This window comes from Passer domesticus, chromosome 17 (assembly GCF_036417665.1).
Source record: "Passer domesticus isolate bPasDom1 chromosome 17, bPasDom1.hap1, whole genome shotgun sequence".
Lineage (NCBI taxonomy): Eukaryota > Metazoa > Chordata > Aves > Passeriformes > Passeridae > Passer > Passer domesticus.
The window spans coordinates 11,932,601-11,949,990 of NC_087490.1; the positions used below are offsets into that span (position 1 = coordinate 11,932,601).

Below are 17,390 nucleotides of genomic sequence, written 5' to 3' on the forward strand. Positions count from 1 at the left end.
ACACACTGAAGGTAGACAAGAAAAGCTCAAAACACATTTCTTTCTGAATTTTCTCAGTTTTCCTTGATGATATTTAAGAAGGAGAGAGCAAGCACATGTGTGTTCTACAGAAAGGGTTCAAAAAAATACCTTTATTTTCCTCATTCAGGGAAACAGTCTGGCTGTCAGAGCAGCCTTGGTCTCCTGGATTAATAAAATCATAGTGTTTTTTCATAGCCTGCAGGGTGGGAAGTTAAAAAGCAGCAGTCAGGCAATCTAGGCTTCACTCTGCCCCAATTTTGACCAAGCAACTTGCTCACATGGCTCAGGAACATATGAATGCTAGTTACCAAAGCTTTCTGGGCAACAAAGACCAGTGCAGGCGTGCTGAAGCAACAATATTTAGGATTTTCCAGTTGACTGTGTTTTTCCAAATATGTTTGAGAAGGTCCAGGCAGGCTTACCTGCCCCAGACACTACCCCTTTCTCCTTGAGGTGTATTTACCCAGATGGCAGGTGTTTTATATTTCAGAAAACATTCAAGTAGGAAAACATTTGTACAGGCAGGTTCACCTCAGAGGACTTATTTTCTTTCTCTTTTTTTTTGTGGGAATAAAGAGGCTTGCACCAGACCCTGGAGCTACTCACTAGCTAGCCCTGTGAGCACGTGAGGCCACGCAGAGCCAAGCACAGGTGGGGGACATCTGTGCTGCCAGGTCCAGGCAGGCAGTGTGCTGGGGCACTTGGCACTGCTGGGCTGAGGCAGGAGGGTGACATTATGGATGTCTTGTCTAACAATCCAGATGTGACTTAGATATGCACACAAGAAGCAGCTCCATACAGCTGTAGCTGCTTGTGTGATTTAATTTTTTTTATTTTTTTTTTTAATGCTAAAGGAAAGGTCCTCAGCCTTCTGGCCTCTGGATGGGCTGCAAAGGACAGGTAACCCGAGTCAGCTGCAGCAGCCTAATGAACTCAGTAATGTGTCACCAGTGAAGCATCAGCTCTGCTGGACTTCTCCAGACACCTGCTGCTCCCCACAGATAGAGGGAGGAAAGAGGCAGTCTTGAAACAGGCAGAGCCTGAAGCAGATCTGGCCAGGAAAGCCTGAGAGTGCTGTGACCTGAAAGGCCACAATTATTCATCACAGTTCCTTTGCTAACTTCTGCATGAGGGTTTGTCAAAAGCCTGCTGCTCCTTTCAGGAGAGGGAGCCAAACCCCAAGCAGAGTACCAAGGCCAGCAGTGCCAGGCCTGTGCCAAACAGCCCCAGCACTCCTGAGAGCAGTGGGCAGAGCAGGGGAGGTGGCAGCCAGCTTCAGCTGAATCCACAGCACAGCCTGGGAATGCAGGGCAGGGTCAGACACAGTCCAGACAGCACCAAGCAAGGTCAAGGAACATCCAAGGTCAAGACAGGAACAGTCAACGATTCAGGGACTAAATCAACAAAGTCCAGGAGCAGACATCCCTACAGCATTTCTTGGAGAGAGGGGAGAGCCTCAGGGCTGAGCTGAATTCAAGGGCCCTCCGTGTAGGCAGAGAGTTTGGGTGGAGACCCTCAGGGCCATTAGGGACCAGGGATGCCCCCAGGGCTAATGACCACCTCGGATGTGGCTAATCAGGGCCACAAGAAGGAAAACACACACAGACAGATTTCAGTTCTTGTGATGGCAGTTTCTGCTATAAGCAACTGAAGAGGGGTTTCTTTATGTAAGGATGTATGAAAAAGATTTTCTTATGTGAAGGGTTATTTTCTTATATTAATTAATCCTGCTCTCTGTCAAAGTCTTCTGCAAAAGAGCAGGATGTCCTCTGGAAAAACGAAACACAGAGAGGTTCCCATGACCCAGCTAGTTCAGCCACCTGAGATCCCAGTCCAGTGCTCTGCTACATCACATTGCCTTTAATTTTATTTACACATTGCTCCCCATTCTTATAAGCCAAAATATAGAATCTAAAATTGCCTCCTATGTTTGCTGAAGTTTGGAAATGGAAGCAAGCCCTGTAACTGTAGGCTATATCTAAAGAGCCAACTCATTTGTCTTGTCAGTAGCTTCTTTCTTTTGATCTCCAGACTTATTCACAGCTCAGTTGCTTTCCAGAGATGACTTGTTGCAGTTTGCTTTGGTTTGAACCAGGCTTTGAAACTGGTGACCAGAATGCACAACACTTCTGCACAAGATCTTGAGGAAACAGCAGGGTAATTTATGAGACAAACTACTTGTATTCAAAGGATAACATCTTTTCAGCAGAAGTCCCTTTTCTTCAAAGGAAAAAAAATGCATTTTGCTTTGTGAACTTGCGTTTTTATAGACACAAATATAACAAATATTTATTTTACACCCACTATGCCTGTGGCATAATGTGTGTGTAGAAAGGTCAAATGAAAGGAAGAGATGTTGTCTGAGGGTGCTCCCAGCCCCTGTGCCGTTGAAAGCAGGATTGTAACATGCCCTGTGGATGCAGCCAGCGAGGGCTGGCCTCCCACTGGGCAGTGCTGGAGCAGGAGCAGACAGCACGCCAGCATCCAGCACAGCAATGGAACCTGTGGGAAGGATCTGGCAGCGAGGAGGCTGCAGGGGAAGCAAGCTCAGGCAGATAATTAGAAAGACACAAACGGCCTGGAATGGCCTGGATGTCCATGGTAATGATCCCAGTCCCATCCTTCCCTCCACACGTTCCTTGGAACAACTCCCTCGCTGGGATCCGAAGGAAAGCTGTGTCTTTACACAAAGTGCCTTCTCCTGTGTGCTAGGACAATGAAAATGGATCACGGCTCTTGCTGGAATTAGTCCTAAGGTGGGAACTCAGCCATTCTGGAGCACAGATGGGGTCAGGTCAGGTTTTTCCCTACAAACAGGAGAAGCCATGTGGTTTTCGTATAATTTGGAACGTTTTCTTACAGAATGAAGATTGATTAGATGCCTGGAGTTCCCCAGAAACAATGTTGATAGTGTTAGCAGCCTGCACACCACAAGAACCCATTCATAAAAAAAAAATCCTCATTTTTAAATTTATTTTTTTTAAACTTTATGTTCTTGGAAAAAGAAGCTTATTGAGTAACTATCAGAGTTCCTCTTTCATCACCTTGTCATAAATCCCACAGGCTCTGAATTCCTTTAACAATCTCTCAGTTAAATTGTGACCTGCCTATTCTAATAAATAAACCTTTTTTTTCTTCCCCCCCAAAAAAGCTGGAAACATCCAAAGAGTTGCTCCCCCTTGCCCTTGCCCTGAGTTCTACTAATTGAGACATCAAAGCAGATGGAAAATCAAGGTTGTGCCTGTACAATCCCTGGGCATTAACCTTTCTGTTTAGACCATTTGCAAACAGGGCAATTAACTTTTGCCAACATAGATCCCCCTCTGAAGTTTCAGCCATACATTCTTCTATCACTATTTATATGAAGCATGGAACAGCTGCTGCCTTTCACCCAGAAGTGGCTGTTCCCTGAGGGCAGGTGAAGTGTTCCTGGGTGTATTTTGTACAAACTGACATCCCATCCCAACCCAGTTCCAAACCAAACTCATGGTGCTGCTATAAGGTGTGGAGGCTTTTTTGTCATCTTCACAAACACTGACAGATAAATTTGATACTGACAGGTAAATTTGGTACTGCAAACTGTCAAGGCTGAAGATGATATTGCTGTAAAAGGTAAACTAAAGAAAAAAATTCCAAAAATTCATAAACCATGAGAGTGCACTTCAAAAAAGATCCCTGGGCAGACAGAAAGCAGTGTCACCTTAACTCCATTTGAGTGGGGCTTTGCCTCCTTATGGAGCCCTGCAGATAATTTAAACTTTTCAAAGAAGCACAGGAACATCTGCATGAGGGCTGTTCTGTGCTCTGCATTTGCCCCATCCAAAATTAAATCAGAAAGCTTGGCTATGGAGCAATGTCTAATTCACACTGTGCTTCATGGATGTAAACATTTCACTGACATCCTGAGAAAAGATAATGCCAGGCCTCCCAAGGGCCCCCAAGGATCCACAGCATTTTTGTAGCTGGTTGGACATGGTAACATATGTGTACCCATGTTATATGGAGCAAACAGGGTGCATAAATGAGTGTTGCCCTTGGGCAAGAACAAATCAGGTGGGGCTTGTTTTCTCCCTAATTTGCTGGCATGGTTGTTCTGCTGGTGAGCAACCCCAGCAAAGCCCCCTGGCACATTTTCACTCGTATTTAGCTCAGGCCTCTGAACACTGAACATTCAGGAAGAGAGACTGAAATGGGACCAGGCTTCAATGAAAAGCTGGCCCCTAACACACACACACACACACACACATTTAAGTGCTCTGTGCAGTGAACACATGATTGTGCTTAGGACAATATGCTGCTCCCAAAAAGGGTTTGCAGGTTTCCTTGCAGAGGAGGTGGTGGGAAAGTGCCAACAACAGACATCCTCATAAGCTCCTTTTCTCTAGTTTCTGCCTTTCCCTGTCAGATGGGACAGTCCCATTAAACCAGATACAAAATACAGCCTTAGAATAACTGAATGTAAGGTGTCCCTGGGTGTCCCAGAGTACTTGGATTGAACACTGTAGATTCAGAAAGTATCAGTGGTATAGCATAGAAACACATCTTTCCCTCCTGAGGTATCGAATTCCTTCACATCCTTGGGCAACACAGAGTGGAGATGTGACATGCTGCCAGTCCAGAATGTGTCCCTGACGTCCTTCAGCAGAGTAATTCACAGTAATCCACAGGACATCGAAGCACACGCTGATTCAGCCAAGCACTTCTGGTGTGTGCTGCAGTTCTTCAGTGAAGGGGAGCCAGCATGTGATGCTCCCTGCAATGTGTGACCACATGAACATCTGAAACCTGGCTTCTGCCTTTAGAATTAGCCTGTTTGACCAGTGGATGACTAGAAGTGACCCCCACTTCTGGCAGGAGTCCCCCAAAACCATGCTCTGTCAGGACCTCAGTTCTTCACTGCCCCACATGCTGCTCACATTGAGCCTCCAGTGACCCCCACCACTGCTGAGACCCAGTAAATTTTGCTGGGTATCCAAGTCCTGGAGAATGAGCCTGGCCATCATACTCAGCTTGGGAGGCGCAGATGAACACCAGAGCTTCTCTCCAAAGCTTCCTGGCAGCATCTGACTTGGAGCAGACGGAGGGAAAGAAGAAATTTGAAAACACCCTTTCCCCTTTCAGAGCAGTGAGCTGGAAATCAGTCTGCCTGCCAGCTCTTGTGGTGCAGTTGCCAGGCAGTAGTACTGCTCTGCAGGCCAGGATCAACAAACTACACATTTGTATTCTCACCAGGGCCAGCATTATTACTGCCACAACTTAACACCCTTAAACAGGGACTGCTGCAGACGAGAGAGCTGTCTTGGGAATCAGGAGAATCACAACAACCAGTTATGAAGGACCCACAGAAAAGAGTGGTGGCTACAAACCTCATGGAAAGGGCAAACTCCTTCCTGTGTGGACGGAAAACAAAATATCTGATACCCAGATGGATAGGAAAAGATATATAGGACGGAAATAGACCAAGTAGTTGAAGGTGAGCCCTTTGGATGGACTTTCTGTCCTATCAGTGCTGTCACTAGCACTGAGGGAATTAGGCCTGACATCCACCACAGTCTGTAGGCACAAGAAAGTCCACGGCCACCTGACTAAGGGCCTCTGACTTTCTCCATTTTTCTCCCTCATGTGGCCACTTACACAACCTCAGCAAGTGACCTGTTATTTGTGTTCAGCCAAGGGTTCATCAGCCAGCAAGCAGCACCAGACACAAGGAAACACTTGTGCCAGTAGAAATAAAACTGAGATGCTGGAAACACTTTGCTTTTTCCACACACAGATCTGACTCAGGTCATTGTAGAGAGCTGGAGTGAACTCCAGGTGAAAGGGTTTGGACATGGTAATTACAGCATGATATTCCCTGTCAGAATTTCAGAGTGATCTCTTCATGGTGCACAGCGATGGTGAACGGCAGGATAGAGATTCACTGTTACCAAGGGTTTTCTCACCCTGGATTCCTGTGAATGTCTCAGATCATGGACAGGAGACAAACAAGGAAAATTCTGTACTTTGACCAGTTTTTCTTCCCTTCTGGCACAGCCCCTTTTGCTGGCTCCCAAAACTACTGCTGCAGACAAACTGCATCATGGAGGGTCCTCTCCATTTCCTAGGATTGGGGATGACAGTCTTACATATTCCAGGAGCTATTATGCTGAAAATCTTCTTGAAGAGAAAACCAGATCATCCCTTGAGACAACACCTTCTATCTCAACCTTCCAGGGCTGATGCATCACAGGAAAATTCTTCATCAAGAGGTCTTAACATTGAGCTTGTGGAACACCATCTTCTCCCTTGTTTATTTCAACAAGCAGCTAAAGATTCTCCAGCTACAGAGGAGACCAAATCACCTCATCACCTCTCTGACAAGCTCATACCGATGTACCATCATGGTGACTGAAAAGCTGTGGATGGCTCCAAATCAGGATTTATTTTTAGGTTTCCAGACTGTGCATGCTCTTGCCAAAAGAGCCTGGTCCAAAGTTTATTCAAGTCCACGATAAAAATGTCTAATGGCGTGAATGACCTTTGGATCGGCTCCAAACACTGTGCACTGATATTAGCACTGGGGCTGGCTGGGGATTCCCTTTGGGAAGGCTGCCCAGTAAAGAGGCAGTTTGCACAAAATTGAAATTTTCAGGGAGAAAAACATCCTGATTCTGAACCTTCTTTCCTTTCACAATAGAGAAATAAAAATGTCCCCTTTTTTTTCAATTAAGAAAAGTCAAGAAGAAATATTTTCTTTAGGGCCAGTTGGAACAAAATCAGAAACTATGTTTTGGTTTCAATGTGTTCAATAAACCATTAAAACCTCATTTTCCTATAAGTACACAGTCTCAGTGGGCTGTGGTTTAGATGTCTCATCTTTCCTGCAGGCTGTTTCCTCGAGGACTCCATCTGCCATGGTGCAGAGACTCTAAAGGTCTGTGAGACATCACAGCAGCTACACATTGTTCCCTGAAAAATACAGGTATTAAGTTACTGCATGAGAGCTGCTAGAAGGAAATCCAATTTAGGGCTGATGTTCAGCATTGAGTGGAGTTAAAGTGAAGCTTTTAGGGTTAATTGAACAAACTACAGTGAAATACATCAATTTGGAGCATACCAGAACTTTTGATCAAAAAATGTTGGAGCAAAACTAATTTCCCTCTGCAAAGCAAGATGTTTTGAAATTTTATTCCGTGAAAAATTTGGAAATATTGGTGTTTCATAACAGCCAGAGAGAAAAACAAAGGTTTCAAGAGAGCAAACCTTCCTTTCACTGCAGTGCTGTTATTAAGAAAGGAAGGAAGATGTGAGAAGCTTACTGCTCTACAGCTCAAAAGTCCTGCAGAAATGAGCACCAAATATCCATGTTCTCCCTGCAACTGCAGCCGTTGTATTTCCAGGATGCTTTCACAGGATGACATGCAATGCACCAGGGAGGAGAGATTAAAGGATCCCAGCTGATGAGAGAGAGTTTTGAGTAACCATTTCCCTGGGTGCCTCAGCTCACCATGGCAAGAACACATCTCTAGGGCTTTGTAGGCTCTCTCAGATCCAATTTCACCTTCACTGCCTCGTTGTCTTTCCTGGAGATGTTCATGGTTCAAGTAAGGGAGGCCAGAATTCATTCCTGTCTCACTTGCCACCCAGCTGACAGGTAGTGTGAAAGTGAAGTGGCATGTGGTGCAAGCACAGGGAAAATCACCTTTTGATCTCACTGAAGGTGGTCCTCAAACCAGTCATGCTTGAGAGAACTGGCAGGGAAAATAAGGAGAGGCTGGGCTGCAGCTGTCTGTTTTGGGGCAGTCTCCAGGACAGAAGAATATGTGCCTTTCTCTTGCTGCCAATTTTAGAGCCTTTATAAATACCACACCTAAATAAAATGGAATAAAATAAATGATCCACTTCAAGCACCCCACGCCCTTTAATCACCCTCCCTAAGAACATCCAAAGGCTGCAGAGATGCGTGAGGGCAGGAATTATTGTTAAAAATACCCAGTCTAGGGAGGAAAGCAATTTATGCTGGGTCTGGAGCAAGGATGAGGTTCCACTTCCTTCTGAGAATCAAGTGAACTGTGTCAACCCAGAGCCTGCTGTGCAGTCAGCAGTGACTTCCACAGCACAACTCACAGCCTGCAGCAGCACACACAGAGTCGGGACATGGGGTTGGGGAGCAGCCAGCTCATTCCCTGTCACTTGTCCAGTGACAATATTTCACAACCATCCCATCCCATCCTCACTTGTAAGCCTGTCCCTTGATGTGCACGGTTTTGTCATGAAGCACAAAATTTAATTTTCTGATTATTTGGCCTTTGTCCTCTGAATGCTTATGGGCTCAGCACAGATTTAGGGCTGTTCCCTGGGGTCTTATGCTCACAGACAGATATTTGCCAATTCTCAAAAGGTCTGGATATTTAGCCACCTTTTCTGAACAAGGTGCTTAACCAGAGATGAGAAGCAAGACAGATGCAGCACTAATTAACTCTGAACCAAGTGTAGTTCAAAACACAGCTCTTAGAGAAGATAATGCCACTCACCTTTGAACTGGACCATGCAACCTATAAATTTCAGGTCTGGAATATACACTACAGTGTGGCATTTATAAGTGCCTTTTTACTATTGCTATTATTATTGTTATTATTTTCCTTTTTACCTGGGGACTGAATGTTTGGGGACTGTGGCAGGAGAGGTCTGTACATCTGGAAAGCGTCAGATTTAACGCCCAAAGTCATCAGCCCAGGTCAGCTAAAAGTACATGTTTGCTTCCAGCAGCAGCTGTGCAAACTCCTGTTGCCTTGGTTGTGCAGGGCTTATGTAAAGATTCCTCAAAGACAGTGCCCTCTTTGTGAGCCCATAGCTCTGCTGATCCCTGGCAATTCCAAGCCCAGTTTCAAAAAGAAACGGGCCTAAAATGGCACTCCCACCGCAAACATCTGTATTTCAGCCTCTGTCTAAGGCAGCATTCATTTCATCATGAAAAGGAAAACACCATAATTTAGGGTCACACGTCTCCTGCCTGTCAGTCAGGCACTGCCAGCTATTTTTACAGCATCCCAGGGTGTTGTGGCAGCCTAGAGAACAAGTGACACACCTTTCCAAAGGCAGTTCAGAACAATACCATTCAGCAAAGCTTTGGGTTTCTCCCCGTTTGTTTTTTTTCCTTGAACAGGCTTGAAATAAAATCTCTCTGTATTGTACATTTTTTCTACTGCACCCTGATTTTCTTTGCTTTCCATTGCTTCATGGACTGGCCCTGCACACTGCAAACTCCACAGTGCAGGTTCAGCATTAGAACTTTTCCCATGGGGTTGTGGCATGTGGGTGGAGCAGAGGTACCATGAGAACAAACTCTCACACCAGTGGCCAACAGCTGAATAAAACTACACCTACTTTAAGAGAAGCCAGATTTCAGTCATTGATTTCAGGAGCTGTCAGTTGCTTCTGTTTTGCATTGAGATTGAAACTGGCCATTTTTTTGACCTCATAAAAAAATCCCTATAATTAAAAACAATCCAATAAAACTACCAGGCATCTGAAAGACACACAGAGAGCATAGAGAAAACAGTTCCAAGCATCCCTGCCTTGTAGCCAAATATTATATCTGCAATGCAAACAGAACACCTCCATATTTACAGTTTGGTGGGAGTTTTGATCAGCTTTAGGGTTCAGACCACTGCTAATTAAAGTCACCAAAAGTCTTTACATTGACTTTAATGAGCTCTGAGACAAGACTGGAACATACAGCATTCTATCAAGAATTCAAAGTGGGAAAAAACCCAACTCTGGTAAAACTCTTACTTTGGTATTTTTGAAAGTTGAATGCCTGAAGGGACTGTACTGCTCTGGCTGTGCAGTTTCAGCCTGCATGGATAAAAAATCTCTGTTGAGCTTTTGACTCGGGCTCCTGACAGTGCCTGAGTTCCTCATGTGGCAAGGTCTGCTGGCAGGTTCCATTACAATAATCGTGCAACAGTTAATAGTACACTGTGGAGAAAGTGGGCAAGAAAACACCAGGGAGCAAAATCCAGATGATCAATCATCCTTTTCCCTGACACTGTCTTTACGTGGGCTGTTTTCACCAGGAATATACATCTAGTAATTGCCCAGATTCCTTGTTTTTTCAACATCATTCCTATGGCAAATGCCATAAGTTACTGTACTGTGGTGATTTAAAGCTGAAAATGTACTGTGACCTGAATCAAAAGACAGATTAACTTATCTGCTTTAACAAGGAGTTGCTTGAAGACTTATAGGAAACACTGTATGAACTTACATTTCATAAAGCCAGTAATAGCTTTTCCTGTTACTTTTCTATGAGAGAAATACAAAAGGAAATGGGAGCTGGGTGCATAATGGGAACTGCGTTGCAGAGCTTTAAGTCTGCAGGTCATCAATTCAAGGTAATTTAGCTGATGACTCCAGTGGTCTCAGCCCAGCTGCCAGGGGACAGGTGACCACACTTGGCCATCCACCAATGCTGAAACCTTGATGGCAATTCAGTGAATGCAGAGAGCTTTGCCTGCCCAGCCTGTCCAGTCCTGGATCCTATCCCAGGGGATTTGGCTCAGCCCCATCTGTTGAGCAGCTGGATACAGCACGGGCAGAACCGACGAGAGGTACCCAGGTCAGTCCCTCTGAGCACCACACAGAGGTCAGGCTCTCTCTGCCTCTGATTATGGAAATCAGAAAAGGCTGAGTGGATTCCAGTGATACAGGCTCGCCCCTAGACAGCCCCAGAGGAGGGATGTATGTGAGAGATCTGCTAAGAGCCTGCTGATGAGGATAAACAAGTGGGAGACTTTTCAGCAAATGACCTCCAGCAATGAATTTACTGAGTTACAGCATCTATGGGCCGATATCCTTCAGCAAGGCTCCAGTCTCAGCTCCCACTCTTTCACCTGGAGAGATGTTCAGGTTGGTTTTCAGTGGGATATTAGCTTAGACGTGGGGACCAAAGACTTTTAACTTGAAAAGTTAGGACAGTGAGTTCTGACTTTCCCTCCCCCATTTGTGGACTCAGCAGCAACGCAGCTCCTCTACAGTGAATTTAAGCTGACTAGAATTGCTTTTCTTGGTTTTCTTCCACAAGTGACAGGTTGACAGCTACTGCTCTTGGAAGAAGACGGCCTTCCAATCCTCAGGTCACCATATGGTGCCAAATAATTTCTTTCATGTCATAGCTGATTTAGAGCAGGAGGAAATAGAGCTAAGAGAACGTCTCCCCCATTGTCCATCACGTGTCACTGCGTCATGCCGTTTTCAACGTGCCCCATCCCAACAGGCAATTTGAGAGCTGCTGTTGTCCTTCCAAGCTTTATAAATGTGCTAAATGGGGTGGATAGCTGGAGAAGAAATGTGCCGTTGACTGTTAGACATTACAGGAGGGAATAATGTGTCATAAATCAAAGAGACACAACACTATCACAACAGGCTAGCCAAGAATACGAACTGTAAGAGTTCTTATAATGACACCTATTTGTTGAGTCAAGAATTTCATCTCTAAGCTGTTCAGTGAGGCTTTACATCTCTGCTCTGGTCCTGTGTTTTAAATGATTGCTTACAAGAAAAATCTGGGAAAAAAAGACGTGTTTTATTTTCCTGGGGAGAGTTATCCTCAGTTATCCATGCTTCTTCCATTAAAAAAAATTCCAGAAAATCTTAAGCTACGAAATACATGCTTTTTCAAAGAGTTTTGAATTCTTCAAAGTACCTTTTGGTGTGCTCTTCTTCTTTAATCATGCTTAGAACAGAGGCGTCCTTCCCATGGTGATATTTTCCCTTGCTTGTCACAGGAGTAAGCAGGCTAGAAAAGCAGAAGGAGGGAGCAAGGTGTATGTCCAGAAATCAGAGAGAGTAAACAAACCAGCAGAGAGCCACCTTGTTTCCACTCTAAATGGAAGACTATCTGAAGGAAGCAGATGCATACAGACTGTATTCCACCACTTGGTGTTTCTTCCTCTGCTCCCCTTGCATCTTCTTCAGGCTCTCACTGCTGGTCAACATCCACAGCAGGGAAGGCAAGAACTATGCAGCCTCCCTCCTTTCTTCCTAGCACAGCACTTGGTCCAAATGAACAGGGCAAGACAAGACTCCACTTGGATCAGAAAAAAATCACCTGCCCTCCAGGTGCGGTGTTAATCCAGCCCTACATTCCCTTTCTGGCAACAGACTTCACAATACCCTCACACCTTTAAACACCATGAGGTGCAAGTACAGTTAATCTCCAAATACTTTACTGGCACCATAAAACAAGGCACCAGTCTTAGTCCCATTCTGCAGTTGGACCCAGAGGCATGGTGGACTTGAGCCAAGAGGGGTCTGGAACATCTTGCCACTGCCTCCCAAAGAGGCAGCCCATTTGGCCTCTGTAAGCACTGGGCAAATCAAAGTCCTTCATTTTTGCTGCCTTATTCCAATCCCGCTGCTGTCCCTCCACAAGCCAGTTTGGTGTGAGAACAGGCCCGTTGGGGCTGCAGAGCATTCCCTGCAAGCGGGCAGAAGGGCCATGTAAAAATCAAATCCACATGACTGCAGTTACAGGCAACCAAAGAAAGGGTTGCTCTTCCAAGAAAAACTTTTCCATGTAAAAGAATTCTTAATCTCCCCTTTGACTGTCATTGTTGAAATGATGGCTTCACAGGCTTGAAATTTAAGACCCTATCGGCGTCTTTTCTGTTTGCTGTGATTTATGAATGGTTTCGCTGTTGATTATCCTCCAAGATTACAGTACAGCAGCCCTGACAGACAAGCAGAGGAAATTTCACAGGATAACAGGCAGCTCCTTCTCTGGGGCAGTAAGGCAGGGAGGTGTGTTTTGATTCAGGTATGTAACAATATCTGACTGGACACCACAGGCAACTGAATACTCATCATGTGGCACCCTACTCAAAGGCCAGTAGTGTCAGCAGAAGTCTTGACAATTTCTCTGTGCTCCAGAGCCTTTGCTCATTCTGTAATACAGCGTTCAGTTGGGGATTTTTGTCTGGATTGTGGCACAAATCTACACACTGCAGTAAAATATGAAAAGGCAACACTCGCATACAACCCTGTGCATGCTCTTCAAAGATCATCCTTCTTTCCTGCAGTCACAAAGTCTACTGCCTTGTCTGGGAGATGGACCGCTTTGTTCAAGTCCAGGCTATTCAAAGGAAATTTGCTTCCTTTGATTTATTGCCAAGAACAGGCACTCCTGACCCCAGAAAAGGAGATTCTTGTGCTTTTCATCCCCGTTTCCTGCCAGACAGTTTGTTCCAAGTCACTGCTAGGAGGGCTGTTTGTCTGGTGAGGGTAGCAGGGCCAGAGCAGGTGCAGCCATCACTTGAGGGGGCTGTGGCCTTCACAGGAGCAGACAGCCAAACTAGGGAGTCAAGGTTGAAAAAATTTCTGATGTAGGGGTTGCCTAAAAATAAATGAGTAGATCTATCAGGAGGTGATTTTATCTCTTGATAAATAGCCTCTGCTTTTCAGGCAGAAAGGTTCCTTTGATTTGAACTCTGCCACTCTGCAAAATTAATCATTATTGGCATGTGGTTTCCAGGTCCAGTACTATGGATGTGATTCCTGCTCTTTGTATCACATCTGGACCTGTGCAGTGAGCATTGGTTTTCTGCCCTCATGCTTGGAATCATTTTGGCCTGAGGTGAACAATTGCAGTGTGCCAGGCAAGGGTGGTCTGGGTCTGACAGACCTGGGTCCTGCTCTGTGGTCATACCCCCTTCAGTGATGCTGCTGCTTTGGTGCCTTTCAACAGTGTCATCAGGACATTTGGTGCCTTCACAGTGTCATGGCTCCTGATGAGGAGAGAGGGAAGGCTGCTCTTCTTTGGGGAGAACCAGAGAGCACAGTTACATCCCACCGTGGCCCGAGCCATTCTTACTGGGACTGGAGTTACACTGTGGGTGTTCTCAAGGCTCGGGTTCGACAGTGAACCAGAATGGACATTCCTAGCATTCTTCCTGTTTTGCCACCCAGCCTGCTTCAGAAAAAGTCCTGATGTAGGTGTTTGTATCCTGTCTCTTTCTTCCCTCACTGTATTTGTCTTTCAAGCCTGGCAGCAGTGGAAGGAAACTTAGCACGTGATGCTGACTCTCTGCCATGTCTGTGGGACGGCAGATTCCTAAAGTACTCAAACCTAGCTAAGAGAACAGCTAGGAAAACAGAAGGCAGAGGACTCATAAAAGCATGGAGAGGCTCATATCCCGGTGGATTTGAGAAAAGATACCAGCTTTTATCCAGGAGCAGAGCTGCTCACATCAGGAGGGCTGTCTGGGTTCCTGCCCCCACTGTCCACACCGTCCCTCTCTTATGACCTCCCACTTGTTTCAGGACTGGGCCTGGGATTCTGTGTTTTGTAACAAACAGATCAATGAAAAAAAAGTTGGAGAAGCTCTGAGAAATGTGTGCCTCAAAAAGCCCTCTAATTGTTGTTATTGTTGTCAGGATGGCACCACTGCCTGAGAGAAAATCTTAACAGATACAGTCCTGCTGGAATATTCCCTAGTTTTCTGCTACTTGACTCCCTACTTCTTATTTGCAGTTTTACACTCAAATTCACAGCAAGGCAGGATTTTTCCTTTGGAGACAGTGCTGGTAGTGGAGGTCACTCTCCCCCAGGCTGTGCCTTCACACTGCTGCCCTTGTACCACTGTGTTTGCACCTGTTTGTCTCTACTCAGCTGCTTTAGAAAACTCCCGTCCAGACTTTTCCTTCCTCCTTGTCCCACCATACACACAAGGGCCCAGTTTCCCTTTTCCCAGGCCAAGACACAGGAATGCACCAGTCCCTGGTGATTCCTTTCAGCAAATGAAGAAGTGCTGAACTAAGGAAGGTTTCAGTAAAGCAACATGGCCTCAGCTGAAAAAAATTGTTTTTCTCCTTTTCTCCTTTGACAGGGCACAGTGCAATATTTAAATCCCATTTCACCAGGCATAATTCTACCACACCATATATACATCTGTGTCTGCACACTGAATCCTTCACCAAGTTTCCATTTAGGCTGATTTTCACGGGCCAAGAGCAAGATACTGTGACTCCAGATACTGACCAAAGTCTGAGTCACTTCCATCACAACCATCAGGACAGGAGCATTTCTTACCACCTGCCTGCCCTGTGCAACACACTACTAACTTTAAACAAATTACTAATCATAACCATAACAATAATACCACCACAGCTCACACACACGCTGCAGAACAACAACAACAACCACCATAATAACAATACCAACATTAGGTGTGTCTACACATGCCTTGCAAGAACCAGCAGCAGTTTTGCCACTCATAAATGAAGTCAACATCCCTACCAGTGCTGGGGGATGCTCAGCAGTGCTTTGTGTCTTCAGCTGTTTGGAACTCAGCAACTCCTAAACCATAACAACCACTTCTGAGCTGAACACGTGTTGTACTGAAATCTACCTTTAGAAACATACATTATTTAGGTCTGGGAAAGATTGCATTGTAGTTTTCTCAAAACAAGAAACAGAAAAACCAGTCTCCTCTCGACTGTTCCCCAAGTTAAAACAGGGCTTTCTAGGACAAAAGGATGGTGCACTCACCCCTGCCCAGTGTCTCTTTGTCCTGCTCCTTTTTTCTCCGAGGAGGAAAGCAGCTCTGAAGACACTCCTTCCCCTTGCACACATGGTCTTGAGCCAGTTCAGGAGAGGGGCAGGGAACTGGGCTGCAGGGGAACTGCTGGGCTGATTGCCTTGACTTCACAGTGTTAACTGGCCAGAGAATCCTATTACTTGATAGGTAGCAAGCCAGGGACTAATTTATGGAAATTTTGACCTTCAGTCCCCTTTGACATTTTCAGATCAGCCGCAGCCTGTGTGAGACATGAGAGCCCTTACAGTAAGGGGCTCTAAATCTGCCCGTGCAGCTGCTGGAGCTGACGAGCGGGTCAGAGGTAAGAATTCACTGAGGTTCGTGTGTGGGCTGCTCAGTGCCTGTTTGACATTTACAAATCAGTGACATTCCTCCGCACAGCTCAGCACATACAAATCGCTTCAGTCACTCTGAGGAGGGCCCCTCATTTCAGTCAAAGGTGGATTTGGGCATCCTTAGCCTTCTCTTTTGACTTTAGTAAGAACACATAGTGGGATCCACTCCCTCAGGAGGATGCAGTGGGGGCACTTTTAATTTCAACCCAACTTCCAAGGACTTTGCACCATCTTTGTGGTTTGGGTGTGAAGCCTTTATCACTAGGTACAGTATCAGACCCCTCACATTTTCACTCGTTGCCACAACAAGCATTGTGTTTGTCCATTTTGTAGCACTGACACATTTCTCTCACTGCTGGGCCAATAACTTGGACCAAGAGAAGGCCAATTGGATTTCAACAGCTTCCCATGGAAACCTATTTGCCATGAATAAAGCTCCACTGAGCTGAGCCATATGAGTGGGCTTGCCCCAGATTTCTCACAGTCTAGACTCTATGTAGAGAGAAAACATGATGAGAAAAACACAGCCAGGGCTGTGGACAAGGTAACATTAGCTTCAACCGGTTATTGTGCAACAAATGACCATATTGGCTTCAGCCAGCCTGACCTGTTTAACCACTGCTGCCTCTCTGAACCCTGAGGGTCCATGTGGACTCTTCATTCCCCTCCGTGCTGGCACATGCTGCTCCTCCTGGCTAGAGGCTGTGCTGTGATTTGGGATGCCCTTCTGTGGTGTTTACATTGGCATTGACCACACAATGGCTGGGATAAGGAGGCTGATTCCTTGGTTGTGAACCAGAAGCTGTGGAGCCAAAGGAAGAGGCGTGAGGGAGGCAGGAGGTGTGAGGGCCACCATGAGGGGATATGGTGGGTTTGTGTACCTCGGTAGCCAAGACTGCCATGGTGACCTGCTCCCTTGGTGAAGCTGCCTTTTGCCACCTCGAAGCAAAGAAGGATGATGGCTCTCAAGAGGAAAGTCTCTTCCCTCATGCCCACAAGCCACAACACTGAGGGGAAAGGCTACTTTGGGGGTATGGGGGTGAAAAAAGGATGATGAAAATCAGAACTGAGGAGGAAATCAGCTCTGAGTGCGGGAAACCTTGGGACAGCAGTGAGGGAATGAGGGGAGCTAAGCTGTGCCCCTGTGATGGCGTGTTGCATGTGGCGAGGCCCCTTTCCCAGCCTTGGAGCGTGCAGAGATCGAAGAGGGACAAAACGGAGGGGAAAATGGAACATAACTGAGGGAGAACTCGGGACAGCAGTGAGGGAACGAGCAGAGGGCAGGCACAGCCCTCGGGGAGGTGTGTGGGGACACCCCTGTCCCGCCGGCCGCGCGCGGGGGCTGCCCCGTCCCCTCAGGAGGGAGAGGGCGGGCGGGCGGCGCCGAACGCGCTCCGTGCCTGGGAAGCGCCCGAGAACGCGCGGCCGGGACAGAGCTGGGGGGCCGGGGGAAGGG

The 17,390-nt window shown here is 46.2% G+C and overlaps 2 long non-coding RNA genes across 3 annotated transcripts; both read right to left on the bottom strand.

Annotated features, from left to right (window-relative positions):
• Positions 1-6,153: 6,153 nt before the first annotated feature.
• LOC135282742 (uncharacterized) lies at positions 6,154-8,937 on the bottom strand. Its single transcript, XR_010348785.1, has 3 exons — positions 8,651-8,937; positions 7,703-7,870; positions 6,154-6,969 (listed from the first exon to the last, which is right to left on the bottom strand). It is a non-coding gene; the product is annotated as an uncharacterized LOC135282742 (long non-coding RNA).
• Positions 8,938-10,528: 1,591 nt separating this feature from the next.
• LOC135282739 (uncharacterized) lies at positions 10,529-17,239 on the bottom strand. 2 transcript variants are annotated; one of them, XR_010348782.1, is made up of 3 exons: positions 16,816-17,239; positions 16,542-16,736; positions 10,529-11,800 (listed from the first exon to the last, which is right to left on the bottom strand). It is a non-coding gene; the product is annotated as an uncharacterized LOC135282739 (long non-coding RNA). The 2 variants fall into 2 exon arrangements; XR_010348781.1 differs by having other exon boundaries at positions 10,529-15,819.
• Between the last annotated feature and the right edge of the window lie 151 nt (positions 17,240-17,390).